The sequence below is a fragment of the Lissotriton vulgaris genome, chromosome 6 (assembly GCF_964263255.1).
Source record: "Lissotriton vulgaris chromosome 6, aLisVul1.2, whole genome shotgun sequence".
Lineage (NCBI taxonomy): Eukaryota > Metazoa > Chordata > Amphibia > Caudata > Salamandridae > Lissotriton > Lissotriton vulgaris.
In genome coordinates this window covers 552,514,706-552,528,727 of record NC_141694.1, presented here as the reverse complement: position 1 = coordinate 552,528,727, position 14,022 = coordinate 552,514,706, and positions in this window count along the sequence as shown.

Here is a 14,022-nt window from a genome sequence, read left to right as displayed (position 1 = left end):
CCTCACCTCAAACAAACTTTTGTGACTGCCAGACCTACCTTTTTGCTCCTAGATATTTCTTGGTTTTACCCTGGCAGACAGACAATCCAGCATACTTCTGCATAGGCCACACCTTATGGTGGTGCAAGGGTCTTGTAAATACACCCTCATGTGTGCTTGGCCATTTCAAGTCACTTCTTTCTGGTGCAAGGGCCTTGTAAATACGTCTTCATGCGTGCTTGGCAATTTTAGCTCACTTCCCCCTGGTGCATGGGTGTGGTAAATACGCCCTCATGTCTGCTTGGAAATTTTAAGTCACTTCTCCCTGGTGCATGGGTGTGGTAAATACGCCGTCATGTCTGCTTGGCAATTTTAAGTCACTTTCTGCTGGTGCAAGGGCCTTTTAAATACGCCCTCATGTGTGCTTGGCAATTTTAACTCACTTCCTCCTGGTGCATGGGTGTAGTAAATGTGCCCTCATGTCTGCTTGGTAATTTTAAGTCATTTCCCCCTGGTGCAAGGGTGCACGTTTTTCAATTACATCATCTGTGTTTCCTAACATTACTAATCACATTGTGCTGATGAGGTTTAGGCCTGTCCAGAGAGACAGAGGAGGTCTGGTCTTTGTTGAAGTGTGTAGTGGACATGACTCACTTCATCTGTTGGCCTGCACATGTATTATGTCTTCTGTACTCTTCAATAAGCCAAAATTTCATCTGCAACGCTGAGTAGGCCTCACCTCAAACAAACTTTTGTGACTGCCAGACCTGCCTTTTTGCTCCTAGATATTTCTTGGTTTTACCATGGTAGACAGACAATCCAGCATACTTCTGCATAGGCCACACCTTATGGTGGTGCAAGGTCCTTGTAAATACGCCCTCATGTGTGCTTGGTAATTTTAAGTCACTTCCCCCTGATGCAAGGGTCTTGTAAATACACCCTCATGTGTGCTTGGCCATTTCAAGTCACTTCTTTCTGGTGCAAGGGCCTTGTAAATACATCTTCATGTGTGCTTGGCAATTTTAACTCACTTCCCCCTGGTGCATGGGTGTGGTAAATACGCCCTCATGTCTGCTTGGAAATTTTAAGTCACTTCTCCCTGGTGCATGGGTGTGGTAAATACGCCGTCATGTCTGCTTGGCAATTTTAAGTCACTTTCTGCTGGTGCAAGGGCCTTTTAAATACGCCCTCATGTGTGCTTGCCAATTTTAACTCACTTCCTCCTGGTGCATGGGTGTGGTAAATATGCCCTCATGTCTGCTTGGTAATTTTAAGTCATTTCCCCCTGGTGCAAGGGTGCACGTTTTTCAATTACATCACCTGTGTTTCCTAACATTACTAATCACATTGTGCTGATGAGGTTTAGGCCTGTCCAGGGAGACAGAGGAGGTCTGGTCTTTGTTGAAGTGTGCACTGGACATGACTCACTTCATCTGTTGGCCTGCACATGTATTATGTCTTCTGTACTCTTCAATAAGCCAAAATTTCATCTGCAACGCTGAGTAGGCCTCACCTTAAACAAACTTTTGTGACTGCCAGACCTGCCTTTTTGCTCCTAGTTATTTCTTGGTTTTACCATGGCAAACAGACAATCCAGCATACTTCTGCATAGGCCACACCTTATGGTGGTGCAAGGGCCTTGTAAATACACCCTCATGTGTGCTTGGTAATTGTAAGTCACTTCCCCCTGATGCAAGTGTCTTGTAAATACACCCTCATGTGTGCTTGGCCATTTCAAGTCACTTCTTTCTGGTGCAAGGGCCTTGTAAATACAACCCTATGTGTTCTTGGAATTTTAACTTATTTCCCCCATGGTGCAAGTGCCTTGTAAATGTGCCCCCTTTGTCTATGTTGTTAAATTACTGTAGATGGAATTGACATCTAGTGTGTTAATTGTTTGCCTTCTGTTATTGGTTTACTGTTTGGTAATAGTGGTTAATATCAATTTTTTAAATATTTTTCCACAGATTTAACTGAAGATCTTTAGAAAACTTTAAAAATGCTCTCAAGGCAGCGAAAACTAAAAGAAGCAAAGCGACTTACACTCCATCTTGGTAAAGATTTGGAACAGTCCTGTAATATGCATGCACAGTCAACCGCCCATATAGCTGTTTCCACATGCACTCTTGAACTCATACTCCTAGTGAATCAACTGCTTACACATCTATGCACAGAGTCACGCACCTCCCAGCCACCCACACACACACTCAGCCTCCCATTCAAATATTTGGGCAACCAATCAATAACCCATATGGCCACTCTTATAGCTACTGATCAACACATGCAGCAGCTTACACAACATCAAACATACTGATGCACGAATTAAGACAGTTTAGTCACTAACCCATGTACTCAGTGAGACACATTTAATCACTCACTCATACAGTCAGTCATGCACCTACTAAATTCTTCATCCAGACACTTATACATCCACTCATTCTTCAATATGTGAAACATATTTAAACTTTACAGACACATACAATCACTGGATGTTGTGATCAGTGATGTCATCAGTGATGTCACTGACCATGTCATGAATGATGTAATATGTGACATCATCAGCAGTGGATTGCGTGTGCGCGATATATAGTTAGCGCTTATAGTTAGCTAACTATATATGGAATTTCAATGGTTTTATGCGAGTAAAATAAGGTTTTGTAAATGCTAATTCCTAACTATATATGGCCTATAACCTATGGTTTTTTCATTGAATTTTCAAGGTTTTGTAAATGCAAATTCCTAACTATATATCCACTATAACCTATGGTTTTTTCTGTGAATATATATATATATGAACAAAAACAGCCAGCTCCCACAGAAACTCCATGGAAGAATGGCACGGACTCGAGGTGTTTTAAGATTCAGCATTATTTTATTCTGCCAGGTCGCCCTCAATCCCAGAGGTTAGGAGAGACGCGATTCGGCTTTCAAGAAGCCTTTGTCAATCAGGTTTGACGCCAGAATACATGCAAAATAAATAGCCCTTCCCATGAAACCATTGAGTAAACATAGAAAGCATACTCTTGTGTATGTGAACAGCGTATGACCCAGAATGCTACAAAATATAGTTTTCTACAGCTAAAACTAGCCTGTTAGGTAAAATATAAACAGATTAAATGCATTGCATAATACAAATATAAGTTTGGCTGGAAATATCGTGTAGCTAACATTTTAGGTAACAAAATATACATGTAAATTATAAAAGCATCCTGCACATTTGGAAACTGGCTTTTAACATATGCACTGCCAAACTCTTCATCCTGTGTTGCCAATTTTACAAAATTATATAAAACGTACTTTTAAAATGAATGCTCCCAGATGTCACTAATTATAGCAAACTTGGAGACTGCCAAAGTCCCGGTTTTAGCTCACCCAAGCTGATGACACATACCACAGCGTGACCTTTTGCAAAATATATCTTATTCCTTTCATGCTGCTGATAACACAGTCATTATCTTCAAACAACCTGAGGCACCGGGAACGGAAAACTGGAAGTTTCACCTGGGGCCAAGTACATGACTGAGAGTAATGTTGTAACTCAAAGTCAAATTACAAGCACGTGATGTGAAACCCCTCTGGACTACCATACCCATAATGCCCCAAAATAATCAATAGTGAAGCAGGCAATTATCACCATATGATCGTACTGCTAGGTCAGTGTCACTGGTTGTGCTAGAATGTTAACACCCTCAGAATCAATGACCGATTTGCGTGTAGCCGGGGCAGAGGCAATGTCAATATATCCGATGGTGACAGACAGCATGAATTGAATCCATTAAAAATATGGCACAAACTCGGGGTTGAGGGGGACCCATTTACAATATGATACTGCCAAAACAACCTCACCGCATCGGCATCGGCTTTTGCACTGCCCAGTTACCAGGAGGCACTAGTCTTTCGGGCAAGGCATTTCTTGCTGTACAGAACATGTATCCCATGCTGGCAGCTGCAAAAACTGCCCGCTATGAGACCCTGGTCTCCCACTGCAGTCATCCTCATTCCGCTTCCTGGCTATCCCACTGGGGGCTCCCCCAATAGCACTCCCATACTCCTCCAAAACTGTCCGACCTGAAGGGAGAGCCTCAAACAACTGGTGTTCCGTGATAAGCGCGAAGACCACTCACGCTGCATCAAATGAACAAAACATCTAGCTCCCACAGAAACTCAATGGAAGAATGGCACAGACTCGAGGTGTTTTAAGATTCAGTATTATTTTATTCTGCCAGTTCACCCTCAATCCCAGAGGTCAGGAGAGACGCGTTTCGGCTTTCAAGAAGCCTTTGTCAATCAGGTTTGACGCCAGAATACATGCAAAATAAATAGCCCTTCCCATGAAACCATTGAGTAAACATAGAAAGCATACTCTTGTGTATGTGAACAGCGTATGACCCAGAATGCTACAAAATATAGTTTTCTACAGCTAAAACTAGCCTGTTAGGTAAAATATAAACAGATTAAATGCATTGCATAATACAAATATAAGATTGGCTGGAAATATCGTGTAGCTAACATTTTAGGTAACAAAATATACATGTAAATTATAAAAGCATCCTGCACATTTGGAAACTGGCTTTTAACATATGCACTGCCAAACTCTTCATCCTGTGTTGCCAATTTTACAAAATTATATAAAACGTACTTTTAAAATGAATGCTCCCAGATGTCACTAATTATAGCGAACTTGGAGACTGCCTATATATATATATATATATATATATATATATATATATATATATATATATATATATATATATATATATATATATATATATATATATATATATATATATATATATATATATATATATTACCTACTGGCGGTCACCAGTAGGTAGTTATAGTTAGGATTTTTTTCAATGCAAAATCTCAACATTCTATTGAGAATAACTTTGGCGCCGGTTGAGGAATCTGCCTGAAAATTTCCCCAAATTTGCCTCGCGGCGCTTCAGTCCTTCCCTGAATGTTTGGGGGGGATTTGTCAAGCGGGGGCCAGGACAAAAGGGGGGCCCTAAAACGTGTTTTCCCCATGTTAATTTCCATAGGGCGGTTGACCTCACTTTTAGCCCGAACGGCTGAATGGATTTCCACCAAACTTGGCAAAATTGTGGGGACTGGTAGCCCGATGTGCCTTTGCTATGTCTTAAGATATGTGCTCCAGTGGATTTTGAGTAATTTAGGTTCAGAAAAATATATATATATCTATGGCCGCGCACCGGGGAGCGCTCCGGGCGCGCTACGATACTTGCGCGCGGAAAGCTGATTGGCTCTCGGGTGTCTGTAAACATTCGAAACAGTCCGGAGCGGCCGCCATCTTGTGTCTCGGTAAGATCGAGACATAAGAGGAAGCAAAAACAAATGGGGAAATGACCATAAGGAGGCAGAGTAGACCCCCCTGATCCCCTAGGTTTGATGTGGGGGCCATAAAAGGGCCCCGCGGGGCAAACATTTTTTTTATTTTCTTTTCGATTTGCGCGGGGGGGGACGCCCGGGACGCGGACCAGGGAGCGTACCGGGGAGCGTACTAGGGGAAAACCCAGTGAAATAGTAAAATAATATTTTAAAGTGCTTAGAGGTAGGGTAGCTCTGCATGGAGTTGTTGTGTTGTGCGGGTGATATAAGTACCAGCATGTAGGTACCAATGCAGAGTCTTAAATTCAATGTAGACTGTCTCCTCTGTAGATAATTTGCATGTTGTTACAGAAGTTATTGTGGTATATGGAATCTATACTATAGTCTTTCAGGAAAGCAGAAACAACATGGAGGCAGGAGATGAAAAAGAGATGTAAAATACACATTGGAGATAATATAGTGGGAGAAAGGAAGTAACTATGAGCAAAATTACTATGTAACACAAAAAAAAGTTGCACAGTATACTATAAGTCTCACTTTATATTATATTCGTTTTGGTACTATTTCATGATTTACATATAAAAAAGAATAATGTCTCGAACAATTTTTAATTATTAAATAAAAATGTATTGCTGTGATTTTTCAAAATTTTAAAGAATTTCTAACATTATATCATCAGGTATGTCCTCATTTGGATTCAATGATTCCATTTCTTCCACACAATTAGTTAACTCTTGGTCCAGAGACTGATCCAAAAAGTCTAAATCATCAATCTCTTCCTTAGGATTGTTCTCCAGATCAATTTCGAATGAAATATTACATTTGTTTTGTTCTTCTTCCATTTTCTTGCTGTAAATTGCATAAAAAATAAATATATTAGTAGAGATAGGGCACTGTTGGGTTTAAGTTCAGACAGGTACTTGTGAGTTTTTAACAGTGAAGTTATCTTTGGGCAGTGTATGGTATGAGGCATGAAGTAGAAATATAAAAAAGTGTATGTGAAGAAGCCTATGAAAATTCATAATTATACCAGAGAAGCCTAACTCAATCTATAACTATAACAGAGAAGCCTATCTCAATCTGTAACTATAACAGAGGGACAGTAAATAACTGTCAGAAAACGTTTTTACAAATGAACTTAAAGTGCCCCTTACAAATTAACAACTTACGTGGGGGGCGGAGCTAGCCAGCGTCGATGGCGGACGCGTGAGCCTTCGGCTCCTCGCCTTAGCCCCGGAAAAATCCTGCTAATTTATCCTTCGAAGTGTCCAATCTCCCATATTCGGCTCTACTACACCCACTGACACCCCAAGGCAACAGTGGGTAGCTTCCAGACCCTGGCTGGCGAGTTCCTCCGAGTGGATTGAAGCGAGGATCTTTGGCGATCTGGCGGCGGCGGACTGGGCCTGATGCCGCGGACTATCCTGGAAAGCAGGCCGAGCGACGTCACCTGACGTGCGGCCGCGGAGCCCGGTAGAGGCGGTGTGGTGATCGGACGGGCCGAAATCAAGCATTTACTCGACCGGAGCGCCCTCCCCTTCTTGGCTGCCACCCCCCTTCGTGAACATTTGCCCTCAAACGAAGTGGGTCTTTGGCGGTGCGGAAGCTGTGCATTTGAACTACGTGGTGGCGCCTCCGCAGCAACGGAGTGATCGCAGGCGCATATCAGCCCCGGTGTGTCCTGGTGTCCCCACGGCCCTCCACTACACCTGAGTGGTAGGTCCGGCGCTGAGACTTTTGTACTGATATCGCCCGGAGCCGAGTGCAGACTTTGCTAGAGTGGTTGGAGACTGTTGGACCATACTAACGGGCGCCATCTTGGGTGCCTCGCGCCGCCAACACAGGCCTAGAGACCTCGGCGACCGGCCGCAGCAGATCGCCGTCAGGAGAGACTCAAACGCTATCCTTGCCGACTGGAGGCAGCGAGGTGCCCATTGTTTCTGTGTTCGCCTGCTGCTAGAGAAGAACATGGGGAAGAACGACGCCACGCAGGCAAAACTCTCCTTCGATCGGCGTCGGCCGAAGGGAACGGATGCAACGGCCCCGGAGGCATCCCCGAAGGGGGCCACTGCGACTGGCTCGGCGTCCACAGAGCTCCGGGACATGTTGGCTGCCATGGAAAAGGGCATACAGGACAGTATCGCGTTTGTTGGCTCTAAAATAGACGCACTGTCGTACCGCATGGCGGAACGAGTCGACAAGCACGCAGAGCACCTGGACATGGCAGAACGGCATCTCACGGAGGCGGAGGAGGCGCAGACCGAATGGGACAAGGACAGAAAACAATTCGGTAGACTCCTACAGGTAATTAGAGATAAGGCAGAGGATTTGGAGGCGCGCTCGCGCAGATCTAATATCCGCATCACGGGAGTTGCGGAGACCACTCAGACCGGCAAAATGGAACTCTATGTAGAGAAACTGTTGAAGAGTTTGCTCGGGGAGGAGGCCTTTTCTCCCATGTTTATCGTGGAATGGGCACACCGCACGTTGGGCCCACAACCGCAGCTGGGCGCGCCTCCTCGTCCCATCATCGCGAAGCTTCTCAATTGCCGCGGTAGAGACACTGCTTTGCGCCTGGCGAGAGACAAAGGCAAGCTGCAACATGAGGGCATGGACATCTCCCTTTACCCGGATTTCACGGCTAAAGTCCAGGAGGAACGGAGACAGTTTGCGCCATACAAAAAACAACTACGTATGCTGGGCCTGGACTACGCGATGCTGTACCCCGCCAAACTCCGCATCAACACAGGAGGGCATTCCTACTTTTTCACGGATCCCAGAGACCTTCAGAAGTCCCTGAAGGAATGGACTCGGGAGCGCAAGGAGGCTCGGAAGAACCAGGAAGACGACGCTGCTTCAGTCTCGCACATGGACGAGCAAGACTAGATGGGTCCTAATGGAGTATTTAGCTCTCCTCAACGCGGAGGGGACACTATTCCTCAAATGGAGGAGCTGAACCACCCCCTTGGGGGGCGGTAAGTCTGGATTGCACTATGACTGTCAGTACTGTTAGATGGTGCAGCGTACGAATCGAGTGGATTTACGCTATGGCGGTTGTTGAAGAGGGGGGAAGATAACGCTGCTTGGGGGTATGCACAGGCCAGTGTTCAATGGTTGGGGGGTTGGTGGGATTGGGGAGCGCATTGGTGTGATTTACTCCGGACACTGAACAAATAGCGGGGTCGGGCTGGAGAGTCGAACTGACTATATGCGATAGAGCAGTTGGTGGTGTGGTTCCTTACAGGCGTGCTCTGCCCCGGTGCCTTTGGCTGTGTGACTCCCTGGGGAGTCGAGTTTCGAAACGACCTACAAATTGCTATTTTTGGGTTGATGGGGGTTGCTTTTGGGGCCTGTCTGACCTGGTTGGGGGTGGTCGGCTGTGGGTGGGCGGTGGAGCGGGTGGTGGGGTTGGGGGAGGCTACTGACGGGGGTTCTTGTTTCAATGGGTTTGGGGAGTTTGCAATTGCTTTGAGTGGACTGCTCTGTGGAAATGTACCCGAATTGAAGTGCCGGCTGGCTACAACGGGGAAATGTGTAATGCTGCGTTTTGTTCTCGCCATCCCTGGTGATACAATGGTTCAAAGGTCCTTGCTATGTCGAATGCTGCTTTGAATGTTCCCACACATTCCCCACACACTCTGAAAATGATGACCTGGAACGTGCGGGGCTTGAACGATTACCGCAAGTTGAGGAAGGTCCTTAGCTACCTACACCGACATCATGTTGATTTGGCCCTCCTGCAGGAAACCCATTTGACTATCAACAGTAGGATGTTACAGTCTCGCGGGTTGGCGGGACATATTGTGGCGGCTGGCTTCACGACACATTCTCGGGGGGTATTAATCTGGGTCAGCCCTTCCTCACAATTGAAATTGATCCCGGTAATGGCAGATACGGAGGGTCGATATGTCCTGGCTAGATGTGTGGGTAAGGGACTTGACCTGTTGATAGTTAACGTTTACGGCCCCAATTATGATAACCCTGAATTCTATGCTGTCCTGTCCACACACTGTAGGTCTCACACACAACCTGGGATGTTATGGGGAGGGGATTTTAATTTTGTCTTTGACCCTGAGAGGGATTGCTCCGCGGGCCCTGCTCGGCGGCCGGTGGCCTCCGCCGCCTACATGAAAGCCGAGCTGATCAAACTCGACCTGGTAGATGTCTGGAGGGACAAACACCCCTCGAAGGGCGGCTTTACACACTATTCGGCCTACCATAACATCCACACTAGAATAGATTATTGGTTGGCGACCCCTCCGGTCCTAAGCAGTATTGGCACCTGCGAGGTTCTCCCGCGCACCCTCTCGGACCACTCCCCCATTCTGTTGCATCTTTCCACTGCTAGGAAGGGTATACCGGCCTTTACCTGGAGGTTCCCCCCCTTCGCCCTGTTGGATGATGTCTTTTGGGGCGAACTGGCGGAAGATATTGATAATTTTTTTGCTACTAATCTGGGCTCTGTTGATAACTTTTTCACGGTCTGGGAGACATTCAAGGTTTTTATTAGAGGCATGGCTATGTCAAAAAGCTCCAGTATGTTGCCCACCATTAGGCGGGAGCTGACCGCATTAGAAACTAAGCTGGCGGACCTGGAGAGCCGCCAGCTACTGGACCCTGGCACTAACAATGGCTTGGCGCTCACCCCTTTACTGTCAGAGTATCAGTCACTAGCGGACAGGGAGATTCTCTATATGGGTAAATACGCCACGGCCCGGGTCTACGGGGAGGGAGATAGGCCGGGCGCCCTTCTGGCTCGTATGGTTAAGGGCTCTCGGAGACCTCTAGTGATAGACGAATTGAAATCCCCAGAGGGCGACGTGGTCGCGGATGAGGAGCAAATTCTAGAGACTTTCAGACGCTACTACGCCGAACTTTATCAGTCCAAAACACAGGGCGTTGAGAGCGAAATGGACGATTACCTGGACCATATTGCCATGCCTTTCCTGCGGAATTCGGACAGGGAATTTTTGATGGCCCCCTTTCATGAGGACGAAATTTTGGAGGCCCTGGCCGGCATGAGAGCGGGTAGTGCACCGGGTTCCGACGGGCTCACGGTAGGCTTCTATAAGACCTACAAAGACATCTTGCTCCCACACCTGATCACCCTCTTCAACGCGATCTGTGAGGACGGTGAGATGCCCCTCACCATGCGTGAGGCGTTGCTGGTCACTATACCGAAGCCGGGGAAACCCCCGGACCTCTGCAGTTTGTACAGGCCTCTTAGTCTGCTAAATGTGGACGCAAAGATTTACGCCAAAGTACTTGCCAATCGACTGGCTCTCTTGGTCCCGGAGCTAGTTGCGCCCGAACAGTCTGGATTCGTTCTGTGCAGAAATTTAACATACAACATACGCACGGTGCTGGGTACGATGCAACATGTCCGACAGGAGAACCGGGCGCTAGCGATATTCCTGGACATGGAGAAGGCATTCGACTCTGTCGAATGGCCTTTCATGATCAGAGCGCTACGGAAGCTGGGCCTGGGCGAACCGTTTCTACAGAGGATTGGGGCGCTGTACCACCGACCGTCAGCCAGATTGAAATTGGGAGACAGTGTGTCGGAACCAATCTATATTGGCAGGGGAACTAAGCAGGGCTGCCCCCTATCGCCTCTACTCTATGCGCTGGTGGCGGAACCCCTGGCTTGCGCCATAAGGGAGTACCACAGTCTGGAGGGGATAAGCTTTCCCACCTACAAAATAGGGATATCGGCGTACGCTGATGACACCTTGCTATACGTCCGAAACCCGGAGTCGAATCTGACCGCAGTTCTCCGGGAGGTGGTCCGCTTCGGCTCACTCTCAGGTCTACGGGTGAATTGGGACAAATCCATCGCTTTCCCTCTCACTCCAGTGACACATCCCTTCGACATGGAGTACCCTCTGAAGTGGTCCACAGACTCGGTCAGGTACTTGGGCATTCGACTGCACACTGACCCGGAGGTCCTGATCCGGGATAACTATGGCGTAGCCTTCAATAAATTAGTTGATGATGTGGACACATGGTGTAAACTCCCGCTATCCCTCCTAGGCAGGATCGCCATCATGAAAATGATCGTGCTGCCCCGGTTCCTGTTCCTTTTCATAAATATTCCTGTGGTGCTGTCGAAGTCCTTTTTTAGACAGCTCACACAAGTCTTGATCCGACTGGCCTGGGGTGGCAAACAACCTAGAGTACAGTGGGCGACACTAATTCTCCCCTGTGAGATGGGGGGTCTGAGGGCCCCGGACTTGGAGCGCTACTACCGAGTGGCACAAGCTGCTCATCTGCACTCATGGGTCCACGGCGACGTACGCATGCCGCATCTCATCCTAGAAAAACTGTTTGCGGACCCGCTCCCCTTGCCTGCCACGATCTGCCTCCCGGTGGATCGCTCTGTCGGACAGATGGATTCCCTTAAGGCAACCAACCATGCATGGCATGCCCTGGCGCGGACCCGCGGCTGTACTATGTTGTACTCCCCACTGATGCCGATAGACTGAACGCTCTGGCTGGACCCCTTGGGTGAAAAGGGCGGCGTCGAGGCTCTTCGCTCTCTCGGAATCGCGAAGATGGAGGATTTGTTCACCGAGGGTACACTAAAAACCTGGGATCAACTCACACCCACGGCGTCGGGCCACTCATTACTTCAGAAATTCCAGTTTCACAGGCTCCGCTCGGCGTTCCGGGAGGTTCTGGGCTCTGCTATGGAGGAACCTGAGGAGGTTCCTGAACTGACCCATATCATTAAAACTAAAACACCTGCTAAATTAATCTTGCAAGTCAACAAGTTGGGAGTGACGCATCAGCGCTTGCTACACTCTAAAGCTAGGGCAGCATGGCAGGACGATCTGCAATCGCCCATCGATGACAATATGTGGCGATACTGCTGTTCCAGCACGCGCAAAATCTCCCTAAATGGCAGGCACAGGTTGGTGCATTTCAAGTTCCTTCAGCGGGTGTATTACACCCCCGAACGTTTACATAGATATGGCCTCCGTCCCTCGGCGGAGTGTGAGCGTTGCCGAACGCCGGTTGACGACTTTTTCCACATGGCGTGGCTCTGCCCTGGGGTACATGCTTTTTGGGGGGAGGTATTTACTGAACTCGATCAGATATTAGGGGAGACACTGCCTCGAATGCCAGAACTGGCACTCCTAGGTTACTCTAAGCCACTCCCCCCATCTCTGCGTCGTCTGGTCGATATGGCGTTGTTGATAGCCAGGAGAGTGGTGGCGGCCTGCTGGATGCGAGGGCCTCTCCCTGCCAAGACTAGGTGGACGAGGGATTTACAGTACTGCTGTACTCAAACCGAGCTGTACAGCGAATTGCTTCTGCCTAGGAGCAGACCGAAAAACGTTTGGGACCTCTACAAAGAACATTTACAAAAGGGAGAGGAAGGCGGTTCAGAAACCTCGGAGGTGGTAGACCTCCAGGACCAAGTATTGGAGTAGGGAGTTGGACACACATGGGTTTCTCCCCTTGGGGCGAGGAGTGGAGGGGGAGATGGGGTGGGATGGGGTAGACTTGGAGTTCGAGGTCTCATGGAGGCGTGGTGGGATGGCTACTGGGGGGACTGTCATACTGGGGTTGGGGTTAGGACAGGGCGCACAGCAGACACACCATGTTTTACTCACAAATGGGAGGATGTAGAAATTCCATAGACACACTCACGGGAGGGGGGGGGAGTTGAGATGGGAGTTCGGGCAGTTTTCTTTGACCTTTTCCTCAACATAAGACCTTGCAACCGAGTTTACATCAGGGGATGGCCAGTTGTCGCACTGCTCCACACGCTACCTCCAGGGAGGTATCACTATTGGTAACACTGGACTAGTACCACTACATCACACCGCCGGGCCCCCGGGATGCCGGCTACTATGGCTGTGTACAATTTTTATTTTTTTCTTTGGCCACAATGTTATTGTGATATGTAATTCCATCCAATGTGAATCTGTAAGTGCTTCAGTGACGACAATGGCTTTGCTGTTAATAAAGGTCTTTCAAAAAAAAAAAAAAAAAAAATTAACAACTTACATTATAGAAAGGTGATGAAGATAAATGAGAAAATCCTTTAAAGATGTATCTCAGGCAGTTGTAGTCAAAATGGCTGTGTTTCCCTCACATTTTTCATTTATATTCATGTACATAACCAATCAAATGTCAAGAAAAAAAAGTAGAAAATTAAAGTAACATTTTAATTGGTTGTAAATTGTAACATTTCATATGTGTTTTTGTCATGTAATTTACCTCAGGATATTTAGACAGGGCTACAGCCGAAATGGCTCAATGGAATTCCACCAAATTTGGGAAAATGGTAGGGACTGCTATATAGTAGGGCCTATTCTATATTTGATGTAAGTGTCTGCAGTGGTTTTTATGCAAATTAACTTTCCACATTTTTTGGGAGCGCTTACCGGTGCGCGTACCGGAGCGCGCACCGGGAGCGCTACAGGAGTCCCTGACCCCGTAGGTTTTCTGAGGGGAGTTTAGGAGGCCCATATAGGCCCCCAAATTATTATTTTTTTTACATTTCGCGGGGGGGGGGCGCCCGGTACGCGCACCGGGAGTGCTCCAAGGCAAAAAAATAAAAATTAAAAAATATATGAATATACATTAAAAAAATAGTATTACATAAATATACAATATAGGATTCATTTAAAAAAAATATTACATTACATAGCTATAGAAACTTGCTATTAAAAAACCTTTGAA